The sequence below is a fragment of the Triticum dicoccoides genome, chromosome 6B (genome assembly GCF_002162155.2).
Source record: "Triticum dicoccoides isolate Atlit2015 ecotype Zavitan chromosome 6B, WEW_v2.0, whole genome shotgun sequence".
NCBI lineage: Eukaryota > Viridiplantae > Streptophyta > Magnoliopsida > Poales > Poaceae > Triticum > Triticum dicoccoides.
In genome coordinates this window covers 58184426-58201521 of record NC_041391.1, presented here as the reverse complement: position 1 = coordinate 58201521, position 17096 = coordinate 58184426, and the positions used below count along the sequence as shown (strand labels likewise).

At 44.5% G+C, this 17096-nt stretch overlaps 1 long non-coding RNA gene and 1 pseudogene across 2 annotated transcripts; both read left to right on the top strand.

Moving 5' to 3' along the window:
- The first annotated feature begins 596 nt into the window (after positions 1-596).
- On the top strand, positions 597-3473 carry LOC119322191. Of its 2 annotated transcripts, none has more exons than XR_005155446.1 (2): positions 597-753; positions 1239-3473. It is a non-coding gene; the product is annotated as an uncharacterized LOC119322191 (long non-coding RNA). The 2 variants fall into 2 exon arrangements; XR_005155447.1 differs by lacking the exon at positions 597-753 and adding an exon at positions 760-1089.
- Positions 3474-10189: 6716 nt separating this feature from the next.
- On the top strand, positions 10190-17069 carry LOC119324242 (annotated as a pseudogene).
- Positions 17070-17096: the final 27 nt, after the last annotated feature.

The window sequence follows — 17096 nt, the reverse complement described above, 5'->3', positions numbered from 1 at the left end:
CGCTAGCCATCTCACTAGTGTTTTGTACCCGATTTTAGGTTTCTCACTATCTTGCACATCATTTATGGGCCAGCCCCTCAATGCTATGCTGCTCGTCCAAGCTACGCTAGCGGCCTTCTACGTATCTCCATTGAAACGCATGGGCTTTTTTTAATAAAAAATAAAAATCTTATGTCAAATCAAATGTTTTTCATGGCAATTTATAGTGGCGTGAGGATGCCAAATTTTGGTTTGAAACACGGCAATTTCCTAGGAAAAAAACAGAGGCGGATTTGCTGTGCTCGCCAACTAGACTTACCATCTTTTTGACGCATATAATTTGTCATGAGAAATGCTTCGTTTGGCATGCCTAAAAATCTAACGTCCGTTGGATAAACGCATGTAACAACTCGCCACAGGAAGAGGAACACGGTTGTTTGGGCCGTGGACGATCTGGCCCTCCTGGTGACGCAAGGGATGACGCAAATCGGACGAAGAAAACGTGGCCGAAAGGGACACGCAAAGGTGAGCATCAGGAAAAGTTCGTGCTAGACGTGAGGTCCTCCGTCGTTCCCCAACCGACAAGGCTATGTAGAGTTGTAGACAGCTACGTGATCCAATCCAAGCCGTCCATCACCCGAACCGACTCCGTCATCGACAATCCCATCAACCATCCCACCTTTTATATACGCCTTTCCCCTCGATTGCCCCGTTCTCTCCTGCTCCAATCGCCGTCGCAGCCTCGTCTTTGTTTCGTCGCGACACAATCGTGAGGTGCCCCTAATCTTGTTCCTGCTCTTCCTTTTCGATTTTCAAGTTAGAATCCAGGTTATTTCCGATTAGAGTAGGTATAATTTTGTGATTTCGTAGGTATACTATATGTTTCGCGTGGTCTGTTCTCTTTGATTCAGGATGTCCGAAGAGGTCATTACTGTGACTGACGATTTGCCTCATCAGTACATGTCTATCCCTTAAGCCAAGTCCGTCTGAGATTTTCTGGCGATGCGCCTGTGATGGCCGAATCAGTCGCTGATGGGTCAGATTTTCTGGCGGTTCGCCTGTGATGGCGATTCGCCTGTACATGTCTATCCCTTAAGCCAAGTTGCGTAGGTATAATTTTGCTTGTTAGCAACGCTAGATCTAGATCCATACATGTTTGTCTCCTTTGTTACTTTCACAAATTCCCTCATTCCTTTTCATGCACGAGCCAATATATTCTCTAAATAAGTTAGACGATTTGTGTGTTCTCTTTGATTCAGGATGTTGTGTCATCCGAAGAGGTAGTTCCTGTGGTGGACGATTTGCCTCCCAAGTAGATGTCTATCCCTGATCCAAGTTCGTCTGAGATTTTCTGGCGACCTACTTGTGACGCTTGAATCAGTTGATGCGCCAGATCCGTCAGTTTATGGTGTATCCGTGCACGCCGGCGGTTCATCTTCATCGTCTGCTCGAAGAAGGCTCCTAGGTGCTTGCTGCTGTCCACAAGATGCCCGAGGTCATCCAATTTATGGTTCATGTTCGTGGTTCCTTTTGCTGACCAGATGATGCTTTGCCCGTCTCCAAACATCACAGAAAGGTAATTGTGTTGGCAAGCTGATTGACGCGCATGTGTGTACGTGCGTGCCTATTGTATTATTACCTGTTGTATTACATTGGTAGCATAGGACGGCCTTTGCCATGTCGGGTGCGCTCGCTTGGCAGGCCACGAGACAATAAAAGGAATATTTTGCTGGTGTCCGCGGGGTGGAGATCGCACGGGAACTATCAATTTGTTCTATTTTGCCCGGGTTCTCCACCCTGCCATGGTGTCTCTGTCCTTCTCCTTTCATGTGTTGTTGATTCTGCGATATCCTCGTGGTACACCACGATCCTACATAGTAACAAATATATCGATAGGCCTGGGTGCCGCGATAACTACGTACTGAAGATCAATGATAACTGAATTCTGAAGATCAGTGACAACTACAAAACCAAGGTACATCTAGCTGCTTCTAGCTGCTTCTATCTAGCTGCTTCGTTATATCAATTTAAATTTGCATGTGAACGTCACCCCGACGCAAAACATAACCATACTGAACAACCGCATTTTGGTTTGATATACAAGATCGTTCATACCTGTAAATCTTGTGCTCTTGCACCGCGCCAGCACGATAGTACTGAAATACCCATGAGGTATCATTAGCATTCTTTTTCAATGCAATGTCTTCTGTTAGAAAAAAAGCGTTGTTAACTTTTTGCAGCACAAGCTTTTCCAGAATTTTTGGTCACTTTGCATATTTTCGTCGATGGTCGTCCAGTTGAAGAAGGCGCTCTCTGGTGCTTGCTGCTGCCCACAAGGCCCGGGATGGAACTGGTCATCTGATTTATACTTCATGTTTGCTGATCAAATCGAGATGACGTTCGTGGTTCCTTTTGCTGGCAAGATGATGCTTGCTTGTCCCCAAACATCACATAAAGGTAATTGTGTTGGTAAGCTGATTAATGCGCATGTGTGTACGTGCGTGTTGTATTTGCATTACTTGTTGTACTACATTGGTAGGGTAGGGCGGCCTTTGCCATGTCGGGTGCGCTCGCTGGCAGGCCATGAGACAATAAAAAGTATATTATGTTGGTTTGCGGGGTGGAGATCGCACGGGAACTATCAATTTGTTCTATTTTGCCCGGGTTCTCCACCCTGCCATGGTGTCTTTGTCCTTCACATGTGTTGTTGATTCCCCAAGATCATCTTAAATTGCACCACAATCCTACATAAACAGGCCTGGGTGCGGCGATAACTACCTACTGAAGAGCAATGATAACTACAAACGAAGGTACATCTCACTGCTTCTATCGAGCAAAGCACTTCGCTATATCAATTTAAATTTGCATATGCACGTCATCCCAACTCAAAGCGTACATGGTGGTTTACCCTTCGTCAATGAACAACCATATTTTGGCTTGATACGAGATCTATCATGCATGTAAATATTGTACTCTTGCACCCCAACAATACTGAAATGCCCACGAGAGATCATCAGCATTCTTGTTCAATGTTACAATGTCTTCTTTTAGAAAAAAGCCATTGTTAACTTTTTGCAGCACAGGCTTTTCCGAGAAGTTTTGGTTACTCTGCATATTTTCTGTTGTACAATGTTATGAGCTTTGTACCTTTGGTCGTAATTCAACTATTTCCTGTTAATTCTCATCCTGTGTGCATAGGTGAGTTCATTTGTTCTACTACCTGGTGTACATATTTATTATATATCAGTTCTGTAAATACCATTGAAGGGCTTGTTTTCTCGTGTGTATACTTGTCAGTCTTCCAAATTTGATGCCTTGTTAATGGCCGTCAGGACTCGAGCTTGTCCAGATGTTCTTCATCATACTTCCTCTCGGTGATCAGCTGGATTCCAGTTGAGGTTTACTGGATGTATAGCTTGTCATATCAGAAACAATAATGATTATGGGTGCCTTTTTTGATCAGCAATGTCTATTCGGGAACAGTTGGTTTCACATTCCATGCTTGTACGTCTGGTTATGTGTAACCTTACATTTGCATGCAATTCCTAGCCATGCATATATGGCATCGTCCGAGGTACGCAGTCTTTGACTTGTTGTGCTGTAGCTTCCGTGTTTAGGTGTAGCAGTTGCTTCTCCAGCGAGCAAACCTGGTTAGTTAGGCAATTTGAGCTCACTGGTTCCTGATTTGATTGCATTCTCTCCGTATTTACAGAATCTAGCATCATAAATGTTCTTTGTAGCTTAAAATATATGATTGTTTTTCTTTCAAAACTACTCCTTAATATCTTAATAAATTATGATTCGCGATTCTATAAAAAAATGCACAATAATATCTCTAAATTTGGAAGTTGGGATCATTCCTTGCTAGTATTCTTATTTTTATGCTTTCATTTGTGATCAGCAAATTAAACTTTAGCAAGCAGGTTGTGGTATTAGTATTTTGTCAAGTTACGATGTCTACAGGTGGTTTGGTCCGATTATTTTGGTTAATATAAAATAAATAAATCATGGATCTTAAGCTCTGAACTTGAAAGAGCATTCTAGCAAATAAATTGCTGGGAATGATGGTTCGACTCCATCAAGATCCTTTTTTTTTGGTTTTGGAGTACATTTTCAGTTATGTACTCCCAAGTTGATAATATACTCCAGTAAGGATTGATGAAAATTTAACAAACAACATCTCAGAATGTTCTAACTTTATTTTTATTCTTTATGGCCTGGTTGAGTTGGGACAAGATGAGACCTGCAAAGTACAAATGTGGGATTGGATTTTGCGACATGAGGGCCTTCAACCAAGCTTTGCTAGTTTCTTGAGAACTTTCAGATATGAAACTTTGGGAGGGCTCTATGAGCAAACTTCCAAAAGAAAGCTTTCTAGTTGTCCTACGGTGGGCCTTGGTTCAATCTTGTCCCAATGTGGGCCTTGGTTCAATCATGATCCCTTACAAGAAGAAAATAATATCCAAATTTGATATTTCACAGAAACGAACCCTAGTTGCCCGATCTTCACGAATTGAAGGTGAATTCGAGGAGGAACACAAAAATAGTGATGAAGGACGAATAGAAGTTAAGGTAGGGCAGGCTTTGGTCACTCGCCGCTGGCAACGCGGCAACGCCGCAGGCGCTGATGTGCCGCTTTGCACCCTGCCTGCACCGGACAAACTAAGGTAGGGCGGCCACCATTGACGAAGAACACGGGGAAAAGGTGGAGAAATCAAAGGGAGAACGTTCTATTGGACAAGATCCACATCAGGTACTCCTCAAATCACAAGCAATACTTGAGGTGCATCAAAATCTAAGAACAAGAGAAATAAAGATACAAGGGTAGTTCTTGAGAGGTAGTTCATCCAAATCTTTTGGAGAGAAGGGGCTTGATGATGCACTTGAGGAATCTTTCTCTGTAGAGGTCTTGATAACCATAGATGATTATTCTCCTAAGAGGTCTTGAATTCACTCATGTATCTACTCCTAAGGGCATTTCCAACAGGTTGTATGTTAGTCTTGTTGGTAAAATGTCCATGTCATCAACCAACAAGCTATCATATAACTACTCCAATAGGTTGTATCTAAGTTATGCAATAGATGGTGAGAAAATAAATGTGATTGCTCTCTATTTCACCTTGGAGCTTGTGCAAAGGTTGTTGGTTAATCTATATACAACTTTGCTCTCTCTCCACATTTATTACATGCCACATCATCATTATGTCCTAGGTGGAAAATTTATCAACATCTATCTTATAATTGTCGGAGATGCCCTAAGAGGAATCCCACTAGGGGAGGTAGATGAGCTAAGCTCTCTTTTTTCTTTCTATTTTTAGCTAACCCTAAAATTGAGAAGGGATGTCTATTTAGTGTTAGGGGTGAAAGGGATACATGGGCCGAAACCCTAGTTGTTGAGTGCAGGACATACGGTAGGTATAGGACTTTGCTTCTGGTGCCTGACACCGGATTTCGGGTACACATCAGATGTACGATTGGAGGCGCACACATCGGATGTTTGGTCCATTCGAAATTTCATGGCATGTCCAGTCTTCGGGCACTTCTGGTGGCTCATCTTCGTGTGGCACCAGATGTTTGGTGGTTCTCTACTTGATGCTTCTTCTGTCGCCGCTTCCAAGCTTCCTTCATGGATGGTGTAGATGTTATCTCATGCTTGCATTCCTCGTCATCCATGAAGCTTCACTCAAACCTATACGTGCATGATGGAGGGTCAAGTAGTATACCATCCTTGAAGGGACAGAAAGACACGTGTAAAAGAGGAAGTACACCTTTATATGTTTGAAGTAGAGGTTGCACGTGTCTCTTACAAAGGGGCTCTTGACATGGTGATTTCCATAGGACGCATAGGACGCTCCGCGTCATGGATGGTTAGGTACATGATATGGATTGTCTTTTTCAATGCGGTAAAATAAAATGACATCATGTCTACTTTTCTTTACCATTCCAATTTTTTTAAATGGATAAGAACCAACTAGTTTGATTTTCTATATCTCTAACCCACGAGCTTTCTTAATCTTGTACATTTTCCCTTCCTTTTTCTTATACCTGTACATACAATTATATATGTATTATATGATCAACTTTCTATGGGGTGACATAGACATCCAAATAAGCAGTAGAACTGAGCGACCGAGTCCAGCACCCACCCGGTCAGTATGTGACCGTTACATTGGCTGTGCGCCCGTTAGATTGCACGAGGGGTCGTTCGATCTCTGTTTACGTCATCCACATGCTACGACATGCGCAAGTGAGAGGAGAAAAATCCCCTCCCTGTCCTCGAGCACTAGATAGCTACATGTTTGTGGCTCCTCGTCCCGCACCCTCCTCTAATGAGCCTCCGGGAGCAGCCCGCGGTCGCCTTTCAAGGAGCAGCTCGCGACTACAGCCTACCGTAGCTCATGGGCACTTGCCATGGTTACACCTTCCTGGGGCTGGTTGCAGCTTCGCCGATGGAGGTTGCAACTTTTCCACTGCTTGGTCGCAGCTCCGCTGACGAGGGTTGCAACTTCTCCCGTGGACGACGACGGCACCGTGCCGCGTCGTTCCGAGCACCATGCCATGCTGGTTCCAACATGTCGTGTCATTGATCATAGCATGCCAATATGTTGGTTGCAACAAACTATTGCAATACACGGTCCCAACATTATATCCGATTGCAGCTTGCCGTAGCCGCCGTCATAGCGTTGCAACAACAACGGTGTCGGTTCCAGCATCCGAACATCGCGGTTATAGCTCACGACTAAGCCGAGTCCAGCAGCACCCATCATTGGATGCAACTCTAGTGGAGCTAGTTACAACATCTTGCATTGGTCGCAACATCTCGGTCACCACCCTTGAAGCTCCCAGCGTGGTCGGTTTCAACGCTCGTAGAACATAGCCCGCTGGTTGCAACATCACTCTGATCGCCGAACACCGTTGCAGGTGCCATACTTGCGACTAACTAAAGTCCAATTTCCTTTGATAAAAGAGGATGAAATGGATCAACCGATTCAACATAGCAACTCGTAACTTCAAGCACAACCATCCATCTCAACCCAAAATCTCGGGTCGTCTGTGATCCAAACCCAAACTCTCCTCCGGTTTTGGATATATAGACAATGTCTGCTCTCAAACCAACCAAGACAACAACAAGTTCCTATCAAGCCATACAAACGCGCCACCGGTTGTCGCGTCACCACCCACCTGTAGCAACATCGACGGCTAGAGGGTCTTTAGCTACACGTCATGCCCAGATAGGGGGGGGGGGCATGGTGATCGCGGCATGACTCGGTGGCAGAAAGCACTCCCAGCTCCTTGCTACCCAACTCCTGCCCCTCTCCATTGCCGATTTGGCAGTTGTAGAGAAGAAACAGGAGGAGTGGGTTTCTCTTCCTGATCACTCACATCGACTGTGGCACGCTAGGAGGAGGAGGGAGTCGAAAGATGGTGGCATGCGGGGCGGGGAAGGAGGAGTAGGATGTTGCGGCTGGGCCCAACGTCCGTCGCCTTTGACTTGGTCGTTGGGTAGGGTGGAATCGCTCTCAGGAAGAAAATGAGTGGGTATATGTGATGAGATAGACCTAGGGAAGAGGGGCGAGAAAAATCTAGAGAAGGCCGCCCACGTGCGTGGGCCCCACAGGTCGCTTGGCGTTCGTGTGAGCGACCTGTAAAGCACGGGACCGGTCGGCCAGAACAAATATTTTCCCTTTTATTTTGAACGAAACAATTCTTTAATACAATAAAAGAAACATTTCAGAATGAAAAAAGATGAAAGTTTTGTTCTTGATCATTTGTAACCCTTTCCTATTTATTAGTTTTGTCTAATGATTAAGAGGGTTCCCTAGAGAGCCTTTGGATCCCCACAGGACTCTCATGAGCCCCAAAGAATGGCGTTTGTTGGATTTCCCGGACAGTTTATATGCACGCTTGCTTCGGGCAAAATACTATCCTGATGGGCAACTTTTGGATACTATATTTTCAGGAAATGTGTCGTTCGTATGTAAAGGCATAGAGCGTCCCCTAGACATTCATAAAAAAAATCATACAGAGAGCATGTATCTATCTCATTTTTCTCTCAAAAATAAATAAATAAACAATTGCTTGTACTTTTTTTTCAGCGTTTCATTGCCTGTGTAGGGTTTTTTATGACATAGTGTAGGTTGTTTTAGGGGTGTGTAGGTTTTTTTTTCATTTGAGAAGATGTAGGTTTTTTCTTTTGAGCGGGGTTGCCTTCTAAGTACTCGTGTACTTTTGTTTTCAGCGTTTCATTGCCTGTGTAGGTTTTTTCTTTTTTAGGAGTAGGCTTTCTACTCGTCGCGGGCTTTCCTTCCAGTGGGCTTTCGATCTCACACCCACCCACCAGTCGCGCGAGCCCCTGTGTGTGATGGAGGAGGGCAGAGATGTCGCCGGCGGCGCCGCTGGACGACGAAGATCTGCTCGCCGAGATCCTCCTCCGCCTGCCCCCGCTGCCGTCTACCCTCCCCCGCGCCTCCCTCGTCTGCAAGCGCTGGCTCCTCCTCGTCTCCGACATCCGTTTTTTACGCCGCTTCCGCCGCCGCCGCCGATGCAGCCCTCCCCTCCTCGGTTGCTTCGTCCCAGACCGGGGAGGCGTCTCCTACACACCTACCACGGATTCCCCCGACCGTATCACAGCCGGGCGCTTCTCGTTGCAGCTCGACCACAGCTGCTACTCCAAGCTCCTCGGCTGCCGCCATGGCCTCCTGCTAATCGCCCCAGATCCGTGGAAGCAAGTTCTGGTATGTGACCCCGTCACTGGCGACCAGGACCACATTGCTTTCCCCCCATGGTTCGAAGGGATTGCAAACTCGATCCACGGGGAGGTGCATCGTGCTGCCGGCGAGGTCCACCACTTTCAGGTGATCTTGGTAGGGGTTGTCGAAGACGATAAACAACATATGGGAGTGCTTGCATATGTTACTCCTCAGATACCGGCATATGGGATAATCTCATCTCGGCAGTGATTCGATTCGATGCGTATACCACGAGAGGTATTTTTGCCGTGTGTTTTACGGGCATGTCGGCTCTGCTGGTTGGGAGTTCCCTTTACTGGCGTCTTGGTGGGTGTGTGGATGCAGTTCTCGAGTTTGATTTGGAGAGGCAGAGTCTAGCTGAGATACAACTGCCAGTGGGTATGTCTGAAGAGGAGCTTCTCCAGTTGACAGTTATGCGGGCTGAGGCTGGTGGACTGGGTTTACTCTACATATCAGGCTTCACCACCCAATTATGGAAGAGGAAGACCGACTGTGATGGTGCTGCATCATGGGGGATGAAAAGAACTATTGAACTGGACAAGCTGCTTTCCCTGAATCCGGAGAAGGAGAGAGATCGCCCTTTGATAGAAGGGCTTGCCGAGTACAATAATGTGGTGTTCCTGACTACAGGTGATGGTGTCATCATGCTGCAGCTTGAGTCATTGCAATTCAAGAAATTTTACGAGATTAGCGCCGGTTTTTTTTATTATCCATTCGAAAGTGTCTATTCTGCAGGTAATAGCATGCCTTTACCTATACTTAATTGTGCTAGCTGTAGTGTTCTGCTGGATGCTTGTGTGGTGGTGTTTTATGTAATGGTTATGACCTGGAAAAATATTTGTTAGTGTTACCTAGTTTAGGAAGGCATGGTGCTGTTTTGATTATTCTGACATTATTATTTTTTAGTGTCATTACACTGTGTGGTATATGGAAACTAGCTTGAACTGATTAAAACATCAAAGACATAGCCCAATAAGTACATTTGGAAGCTTAAAACGCCTACTTGTGTAATTCAATATTGTTACCTCTGCTAATCTTGCCAACAAGCCTACAGAAACTGAAAGCACATAAATGTGTAGTAGATAATGTTTGGTTGTTCCATAGGGAAAAAACCCAGGAATTTTCTGAAGGGTCTGGTGCCATATTTGTAACCCGTCTGAAGGGAATAAAGTTTCCAAGAGGTTGGAACCACTGGAGATTTTCCTTTGGGATTGCATGCAAAGTAGACAATAGGAAAAGGTCCTATAGTTTCCAACTTCCCATTCCTGTGAGCTTTGCAGGATTTTTTTGAGTAGAATCCTTCAAAATTCCTTTAAACCGAAGAGGCCCTTAGTTGTTTTTCTGAATTTACATATGTGAGTTTAACTAAATATCTTCAGTAAAGCCATCTCATATCTATTTCACTATTTGGGTTCCCTTATGAGTGTCATTGGTGGCTTCAGTGTTTGACTTCTTATGCTTGTAGGGAACCAGCATTGGTAGTGGACATGATGGAGCTAAACTTTTGCACAATACATAAGATGATTGTCTGGGCAGATATGCTATTAAGATTTTGGTTGAGCAGGTAAGCATATCTTCTGCATGTAAGTTGACATATCTGAAATGTTTGCTGGAAAAAATATATTGCTTTATTTTTACTAGCATTTCTCGATTACCAAATAGATTACTTTTGGTAGTGCGGGCTCTTCTCCCTCTAGCATCTTAGCTAACTTTGCCGCCTGCTAACCGGGACGTGAGATTGAGATCGCAGGAGATAAATAGGGACCGGAATAGTGACGAAGGTAGATCAAAGAACGGGATATTTCACTCATTCATTTCTTGCCAGTTTTACTGTTGCAGCTTGCTCTTATAGACCAGACACACATGACACTTACAGCTGGGTCCCACTTTAACACACACTGCGCCATCAGTATTTGCTTCCCTATCTCGATGGCGTCCTAACGCCCTTTCTCTCTATTGTCTTGTCTGTTTTGGCTGTCTCACCACCTTCAGTTGTTACATTTCCCCTCCGTAGTGCTGCTTAGTGTTAGGAATAGGCAACTTGTATTCCCATGAGGCCATAGGCCGATATATATATACATGTACAGGTGTGGAACATATGCAGGAAACCCCTTATACAACGGGATAAATACAAAGGGGTATATGACTTATATTATAACTCTAACACCCCCCCTCAAACTCATGGTGGATGAACAACACTGAGTTTGGAGAGATAAAAGCCATGTTGTGCTCTAGTCTGGGCCTTCGTCAGGAAATCCGCCAACTGTAACTCGGAAGGCACATACTGAAGAGCAATAACCTGATCCTGCACACCAGCACGCACATAGAAAGCATCAACACCAATATGCTTGGTGAGCTCATGCTTCACAGGATCGCGCGCAATGCTGATAGCACCTGTACTGTCAGATAAGAGCAGAGTCGGTGTAGTGACAGAAACACCAAAATCCTGAAGTAACCACCGTAACCAAGTCACCTCTGCCGTCAAAAGAGCCATTGCTCGCAACTCAGCCTCGGCACTCGAACGGGAAACTGCAAGCTGTTTCTTCGTCTTCCAGGCAATGAGAGGACCACCAAGAAAAACACAGTAAGCAGAAAGTGAACGGCGATCTGAAGGATCACTAGCCCACGTAGCATCCGAATAGGCCTGAAGCTGTAAAGAACTGGAGCGAGGAAAGAAGAGACGGTGAGAGATCGTGCCTCGAAGATATCGGAGAACACGAAGGAGATGACTATAGTGAACCGATGTGGGAGCAGAGACAAACTGACTCAGAATATGAACCGGATAAGAGATGTCCGGACGAGTGACAGCTAGATAGACAAGGCTGCCAACAAGATGACGATAACGCGTCGGGTCAGGGAGAGGATCACCATCAGTAGCACGGAGGTGAACATTGAGCTCCATAGGAGTCTCAACAACGCGCTCGTCAGTAAGAGCAGCACGAGCAAGAAGATCCTGTATATACTTTTCCTGGGATATAAAAAAGCCTTCAGAGGTAGAAGAGACTTCAATCCCAAAAAAGTAGCGAAGAGGTCCAAGATCAGACATAAGAAACTGCTCACTAAGACGGGCCTTTACAAAGGCAATATACTGGGGGTCATCCCCCGTGATGATCATGTCATCAACATAGAGAAGAAGAAGAGTCCGACCACGAGGAGAAAGGTGAATAAACAATGCTGGATCATGAGCACTTGCTGAAAAACCAGCAGCAGTGATCACAGAGGCAAAGCGCTCAAACCAAGCGCGGGGGGCTTGCTTAAGGCCATAGAGAGAGCGACTTTTTGATCGTTCTCCCGATTATTCGATGCTTCGCTCGTTTGGTTGTGTTTGCTATGTTCTTCTTGCCCCTCGCGAACGCACCAAACTGACCGCTCAGTCTGAAGAGCCTCCTCATAAGCCAAAACCCTCTCATCATAAGCACGATCAACAGCCTCATCAGCAAGCTTAGCCGCATCCTTGGCGGCCTGATTAGCATCCGTAGGAAGAACCGGTGGAGTCGGCGGAATAGGAGCCACCGGAGGAACCGGACGTGGCGGACAGCAGACCTCGCCAGAAAGAACACCCCAAAGACGGATGCCACGCATGTGAATGTGCATGAAGCCAGTAAACTCGGTGTAGTTAGTACCATCAAAGATCACCGGACAGCGAGGGACAGCAACATAGCCCGATGTAGCAGACTTTTTTTTAAGGTATCCGAAGTCGGGCCTGCGAGCGAGAGATGAGATCGAGCGAACAGGCGGAGGTGGCAGTGCGGGAGCGATGGAATCCTTCCTGCGGGACGAACCCCTGCTGGGCCTGCTGAGCGATCACGCAGAGGCGGCCTTCGAGCGATGCTGAGATCGAGCGGGAGCGGCAGCTTCGGTGCTTAGCGATCAGTCGATGGAGTCCTTCGAGCGATTCAGAGATCGAGCGGGAGCGGCAGCTTCGATCGCCGATCGGGAGAGGAGAGAGATCGCCCCCTGCGGCCTGCTGCTTCGATCGCCGATCGGGAGAGGTGAGAGATCGAGAGAGGAGATCGATCTGGAGAGGAGGCGAACGCACGAGTTGTAGCATGCGAAAAAATTAACCTAGCTCTAATACCATGTTAGGAATAGGCAACTTGTATTCCCATGAGGCCATAGGCCGATATATATATACATGTACAGGTGTGGAACATATGCAGGAAACCCCTTATACAACGGGATAAATACAAAGGGGTACATGACTTATATTATAACTCTAACACTTAGTACATTGAGATCTTCTCAAGTTGCCAGTTCTTGAGGACTACCAGTCCACTGGCAATTCCAAGTGATATACCACTGAACCAATTCGCTGCCAAAGTATTTGAATGCCAGCCTCGGACAGGGTCTGTTCACCACTGAAGATTAATCATAACATAAGGCTATAGTTTGAGCAATATCTTCTTGCCCACCTAAAAGGTTTTTGTCTGATCGATACTTGTCAGTGCATTTTCGTTCTGTTCTGTGCACCGGTCAGATGCTGCTTCAGCCGGTCCAGTCCAGCTGCACTTGACATTTTGCACCCCGCCACAATTTGTATTTTTAGTAACAAATTATCTGAAGGAGTGGTCGAAATATTGTGTTTTAGGCCTTTTCTGGTGCTAGTGATCAGCCTGCTATAGTTTTTCTTCTCTCTGTGCCCCCTCCCCTTCTGTTCTCCCTAGCTAGCCATGTATAATTGTATATATGTCCTCCGTTCCGAAAAAAGTATATATATCCTGTCTCTTGCAAATAATCTCTTTTTAATTAAATTTATTGCCGGGGCTTCCCCTACAGTTTCTGCTCAAAAAATTTGTTTTTATGCCATGAAGTGTAAAAATGATGGCGCATATTTTGTATGTTAGGAAGTACTGTATTAATTAATAAAATGATGTATGATCCCTTGCTTGAGGATTTTACATGATAAATTATAATAAATCTTACAAGGGACATGGATGTTCAACCCGGGTCACAGACAAGATTGGTTGATCTTTTGGGCACTCCTGACCAGATAAGCAGAGCTGAGCAGTTGATAAGTGATGTTCTTGCAGAGATACTGTGATATCTTTTTTATGGTCAGGACTTCACATTTAGTTGTGCATCCATTTATTCAACCATACTTGTCATCTGACCTGCAGGCTGATGCTGGCTCATTTGGCACTATCTCTAATTGGAAGTACAATGCACCTCAACCTAGTGATGTTCTTGTAAGCTTCCCAGCTGATATTATTTCACGGACTTCAATTTTTCTTTGGTGGTGAAAAACCTTGCATATTAATTCCATGTCTTAACTATTTTTTGGTGAGACTATAAAATCCATGCAGGCCAAATCTGGAGCTTGTATATAAGTTTGAGAAATTTCTTATTGCAAAGTCTAACATAAATTTGTTGGCTGAACCTGGCCTAACTTACTATTGAATTTCGTTAATAACTTAGGACTGAGTGATGTGTTTTGTTGTTGCATTTTTTCTTTTTTTTTTATGATTTACCAAGTAAATTAAAATCCAAGTTCTAATGTTGCTCAACTAGAAGTAGAACTCATGCTCCTTTCATCTTCATAATTATCCGTTTTATTATTCTCCTTTTTCTCCTTGTTAGTTAGTATTATATTTTGTATCATCTTCATCATTACCATTAGTAATAACAATAGTAAATATTTGATTTGTCCTAAAAAATCATTCTGCAGGTCATTCCTTTGCATTTGCCTCCTGGTGATACTTCAACTGAAAGAACACTGTATATTGATGGTACTGCAGAGCGAATTGAAATAGCAAAGGTCAGCTTTCTTTCTCTTTTCACGCCACCTCCTAATTGTTGCAGCTATTTGTTATTTATCAGTGTTGTTAAAATCACGTGGGTTTTATTATCAATTTTTTATATGTTACTGTATTTTTTGTCTCGATTTATATTTCTCTACTTGACCTTCCTTTTCCATTGCTTCCTTTTGAAATTCTTCTCTTTAGTTATGATATACCCTACATTCTTGTCAAATGTACATGTCCAAAACGTTATCTCAACGGGTTGCCTTGTAAAACAAGGTGGTCAATTGGTCATGGAGTATATAATTATATTTGTAATTTGTGCAGTCTCTTTGTAATTAGCTGCTATGCTCTGTGTAGTCTCTCTGATGAAAGATACTAGAAATATTTGAACAATCACAGTTAAATACTGGCAAATCCATACTTCCATTGGGAGGTTTATATACCCTATCAGAACATCTTCACTACATATCATACCGGTGCTTGTGGTGTTATCCATATATCCCAGGCTATACTGTCTGTTGATCATTATCTTGACATAAGGCCAAATTAGTGTCAGTAACTAGTTCTGACGGTTGCACACATCAATCCTGGAGGCAGATTTGTTACTATCTAATGTTAATATACTTGATGCTGATGGATAAACGATAAAATTATGAACTACTCCCTCTGTTTCAGTATAGAAGTCCCATGTGTACTATTGGAGTATACCATTAGAATATAATACATACATCCAGGACATGCCTGGTCTTTTTATATCGAAACAGAAGGAACTAGCTTGTATTTGGATTGTATGATTGGATTTCATATACCTGGTCTTGTCCTGTCAAATTTGCGTTTGCTATTTCTATACATCTTTGGGGATAGTAGGTGCAAACCTCTATGCAGGTGATCAGTCTGCACACTTCAATGATGGATCGTGCACTGTAGTAGCTGGTATTTAGGCTATTGATATTTTTGCTCACTCAGGGGATAATTCTTGATGCTTAATTTTCAGCCCATTCCATCTGTTGCTAACACCACCCTCTGGGAGCAACATGTAACAAATAAGAATGTTACTGTTTATTGACTGGGCAAGAAAGTTTGTATGTGCTATGTATAGTTTGGCAAGATTATGCAGGATATCTCGCATGAATCTATCTTTGGTATTTTTGTATATATTTTCTCCCTATGTAGACTTTTCAGGTTACCATGACCAAAGCTTCCTTAAAACTTTGCTTAAATATTTCCTTTGACATTCTTTTGTTCACCTATAATATATTTTTGGAGACTTGCTGAAAGAACTGCTGTTGTGTATGTTGTGTCGTTTAGCAATATATAAGTAGATGTTGCACATAATTATGGATCACTCTTTCACCATCCATTATTGCTGATTTATCAACATCTACAAACTGCAAGGCAATCTTTTATTGCTATTCAATATATGCGTGTGTTTATCTAGCTGCCCAATCTTCATTAGCTCCCATAGTTTTGCACATGGTAGACGCTAGATGGGCATCACCAATGTTGCTTGAGAATCTTGCTCAGTGAGTTGATCCCTCCATTTTTCTTGGTGGTTCTGGAATTTCTGTATATTACATTGCTTTGTTTTTGGATATGTTTTGTCTGGTTTGCACTTGTTCTGCATGGTACATTGTATGTTGTGTTCTATACATATATATTCTGATGTGCAAACTATATTTCTGCAGAATCATGCCAGAAATCCAACAGGGCTACCACCCTCCCCGTCCTCGGGCAAACTGGGGTGTGCCTGATGCACCAGCAACACAACAGCCTGTTTACATGCAGCCTGGAGCTTATCCTGGTGCACCACCATAGTATGGCCAGCAACCTTATGGCAGAGCAGCCCCCTGGCACTATAACCAACAGCAGCAACCCCAACAACAACAGTATGCCACTGGAACTGCTGCACCTGCTGATGCTAGCAGCTACAATTACAGCCAGTCTGCTACTCATGCTTCACAAGGGTATGGTGATTCTACGTACTCTCAGCAGAGTGGCGGGCAGCAAGCTTATGATTACTCTGGTTATCAGACCCAAGGGCTGTCTTACTCGCAGCAGCCTGGATATGACCAGCACGACTATGGGGCATCGATCAGCTGCTAACTCAACTCAGGGTGGTGGTACTGCACCGAGCTATGGTGGTCCAGGTCAGCAAGCTTCAATGCCAGCCACTGGATGCCAACCGGGTTATCCTAATCAACCACCTATACTACTGCTGCTGCATCAAGCTACATGACGCAAGGTTCTGCCCCTCAAACTGGATACGTTGCTCCACAGACACAGCCTGGCTATGACATGCAGCCACCACCACAGGCCACGTATGGCCAGGATGCTTATGGGTAGCCTTCGCATGCTCAGAAGCCGCCTTCATCTGTTCCGTATGGACAGGCACCACCTAGTCAGGCTGGTTATGGGCAGTATGGACACAGTCAGCCAGGCTATGGTGCACCGCCGCCTTCCCCTGGTGCACCCACTGCTAGCCAGCCAGGCTATGGCCAGTAGCAGTCATACTGTGATCGTTATGCTACTAGTAGCTATGGGCTGCGTGCAGCGTATTGTATTGAAGTTACAACACCTGTTGCGTCGCAGGATCAATCCACCGCCGGGCCTGCTCCTGCTAATAGCG